General features: G+C 50.5%; 1 non-coding gene across 1 annotated transcript; it reads right to left on the reverse strand.

The window, feature by feature from the left end:
• Window positions 1-1,063: 1,063 nt before the first annotated feature.
• Window positions 1,064-1,137, reverse strand: TRNAT-AGU (transfer RNA threonine (anticodon AGU)). Its single transcript has one exon. It is a non-coding gene; the product is annotated as a tRNA-Thr (tRNA).
• Window positions 1,138-3,299: the final 2,162 nt, after the last annotated feature.

Genomic DNA, 3,299 nt, shown 5'->3' on the forward strand with positions numbered 1-3,299 from the left:
GTGGCCAAGAGGGCCAATGGCATCTTGGCTTGGATCAGAAACGGCGTGACCAGCAGGGCCAGGGAGGTTCTTCTCCCTCTGTACTAGGCACTGGTGAGACCGCTCCTCGAATCCTGTGTTCAGTTCTGGGCCCCTCACCACAAGAAGGATGTTGAGGCTCTGGAGCGAGTCCAGAGAAGAGCAACAAAGTTGGTGAGGGGGCTGGAGAACAAGAGGAGCAGCTGAGAGAGCTGGGGGGGTTTAGCCTGGAGAAGAGGAGTCTGAGGGGAGACCTCATTGCTCTCTATGACTGCCTGAGAGGAGGTTGCGGAGAGGAGGGAGCTGGCCTCTTCTCCCAAGTGACAGGGGACAGGACAAGAGGGAATGGCCTCAAGCTCCACCAGGGGAGGTTTAGGCTGGACATTAGGAAAAAATTCTTCACAGAAAGGGTCACTGGGCACTGGCAGAGGCTGCCCAGGGAGGGGGTTGAGTCACCTTCCCTGGAGGGGTTTAAGGGACGGGTGGACGAGGTGCTGAGGGACATGGGTTAGTGATTGATGGGAATGGTTGGACTCGATGATCCCGTGGGTCTCTTCCAACCTGGTTATTCTATGATTCTATGACATCCCGCTGGGTCAGGCCGCCAAGGCGTTCCATACCCATCTCTGACCCTCCCCTCACTCCTGGCTCCCCAGGTACGGGGTCAGTCTCGGGGTTTCGTGTCCGACCGCGTATTACGGCCTAAAATCACCCCCAGCCCCTCTCTCGGCGAGGGAAAGACCGGGGCAGCTCCTGCAGGTAACAGCCCCGAGGCCTTGTTCCCGTCAGGGCGGAGCAGGAGGAGAAGGGCAGGTCTGCAAGGCCCCAGCCACCCAGCACCCAGAGCACAGGGGGGCTGGAGGCTTTGTTGACCGAGCTGGAGGTCAATGAAGATCTGAGACAGGGAAAAAGAAAAAAAAAAAAAAAAAAAAAAGGACATTTGAAAGCCATTCCACTGGCTCTACAACAACAACGACTCCGCGAGGGGAGGGACGCGCCGTGAGAGTTAAAAAAAAAAGAAAAAAAAGCGAGCACCGCCCCACGCAGGCACCGCTGGGATTCGAACCCAGGATCTCCTGTTTACTAGACAGGCGCTTTAACCAACTAAGCCACGGCGCCGGGCAGTAGGCGCAGCCTCCGCGGCGTCTCAAGCCGTCGCCCCGCGGGGCGCTCCGGGCGCCATCCTGCACCAGCCCGGCCCTGGGGCCCGGAGACTGTAGGAAAACGCATAAACAGAGTCATGGAATCATAGACTCAAACAGCGCTTTGGGTCGGAAGGGGCCTCAAAGCCCGTCCAGTCCCCCCCCTGCCCTGGGCAGGGACCCCTCCCGCTGGATCAGGGGCTCCCAGCCCCATCCAGCCTGGCCTTGAGCCCCTCCAGGGATGGGGCAGCCACCCCTGCTCTGGGCAGCCTGGGCCGGGGCCTCCCCACCCTCCTCAGGAAGAATTTCTTCCTCATGTCTAACCTAAATCCTCCTGCTTCCAATTTAAAGCCGTTCCCCCTTGTCCTGTCTCTCCAGACCCTTGTCAAACGCCCCTCCGGGCTTTCCTGCAGCCCCCTCAGGGCCAAATACCAGAGTTTCAAATAGAACCTTTGGGTGAGGTAGCTCCCAGTCAGGTTCCAGCCCTGCATCTCGAGTGCCAGCAGCGAAACCGAGGGCAGGTCACGCCTCAATTATGGGCTGAAATCATCTATAATGAGGCAAAAATTAAACCACACTGTGCGCGTGCACACCCTGCTTGCAGAGGGCCGGGGTGCCCGACCTAACGCGCACACGCTCGTCGGGCTAAACGACTAGAAACAGTGAATTGGGTGGGGTTTTCGGTGGTTTTTTACAGATCTGATTAGAATTCTTCATGTGGCATTGATACTGCCGGCAGCAGAACGCCTTCCCTCAGGGCCGCAGCCCGTTACCAGCAAACCCGGTCGGTGGAGAGGGATCATACAGCCACAGAATCATTTAGATTGGAAAAGATCATCATCAAGTCCAACCCTTAACCCAGCAGGGCCAACTCCAGCACTAAACCGTGTCCCAAAACCTTCATGAACGGGCCTGATCACAGACCTGGAGCGTAACGGGAACCTGCAAAGCGTACAGGCAGCTCTGGCAATTTCGCAGGCGTCTAAGGCGTGTTTACAGCCAAATTCTAGATGTTCTTCTTCAAATAACTCCTACAGAAGGGCAGCCGCACCGACGCATTCTCAAACAGTCTTACAACTTTCTCATCGGAAGAGGAGCTGTGGGAATCAGTCAGCCTAGAGGGATACAAGAGCCAGAAAAGTGCAGAGGAGTGTCCAGTTTATGGCTTGTCTAACAAACACGTTCTCTGTAAAACCTACGCTGAACATAAACACAAGCAAACTGCTGCACAGGATCAGTTTGGGGCTGAAGAGCAGCCGACTGACGTGGTACTCAAGCTCTTAACAGGCGATGGGAACGGACAAAAACCAGCAATAAATAATAGAACCTACTGATTTTATCAAAACCAGAATGTAAGAACTCATTTTTCCTTGTTTTTCTCAATTTGGGAAATAGAAGATTCATTCAAAAGAGAATTCCCAGCCCAGTCACATCACTAATGCAAGAAGAGCCAAGCCTCTATAGAGCAACTGCTTTTTTCCCCTGTTTCAGAAGGAAAAAAATGAAGCTTTGATTTTTTCCAGCTGAAAATGGTAAAGGAAGAAACAAAGAACACTTTCAATTCTAATATAGCATTACTTATTCTAGTCCTAATCTGTTCTAACATAGAGAAATTAGTTCAGTATTTCTAACTACATTAGAGCCAAATTAATTTAATATAAAACATGCATATTTTGTTTTTTAAAAAATCCTCGAGGAGCACAGATACAGCATTTTCTTTCAGCCTCAGTAGCAAAAGAATAGTAGTTAATTACAGAGTAAAGAGGGAAAAAGAACGCTGGAAAATAATACAATTTATCACCTAATATTTATTCGAAGCCATAAATCTGTACAAAACAAATTATTCCCTAGGAATATTTTTCGTTTAACCTTGGATTCAGGGGTAATTGTTGCTACATAATTCACAACATATGAACAAGGGAAAAAAAAATGTACCTCCTTAGATTTCTTTGTATTCTGCAGCTTAACTGCATTCCAGGCTGTCACATGCCCGGTTCCAACTATTTTCCCCAACTGAAGTTCCTTTTAGAAGAGGTTGGAAACACTATTTTTAGGAATAAGGCGTCCAAACATTTTGAAACACTTAATTATTTCTTAATTGAGATTCTCACATGCACTGAATAGACATAATCCTCCTGA

Source organism: Phaenicophaeus curvirostris, chromosome 14, assembly GCF_032191515.1.
Source record: "Phaenicophaeus curvirostris isolate KB17595 chromosome 14, BPBGC_Pcur_1.0, whole genome shotgun sequence".
NCBI classification, from domain to species: Eukaryota; Metazoa; Chordata; class Aves; order Cuculiformes; family Cuculidae; genus Phaenicophaeus; species Phaenicophaeus curvirostris.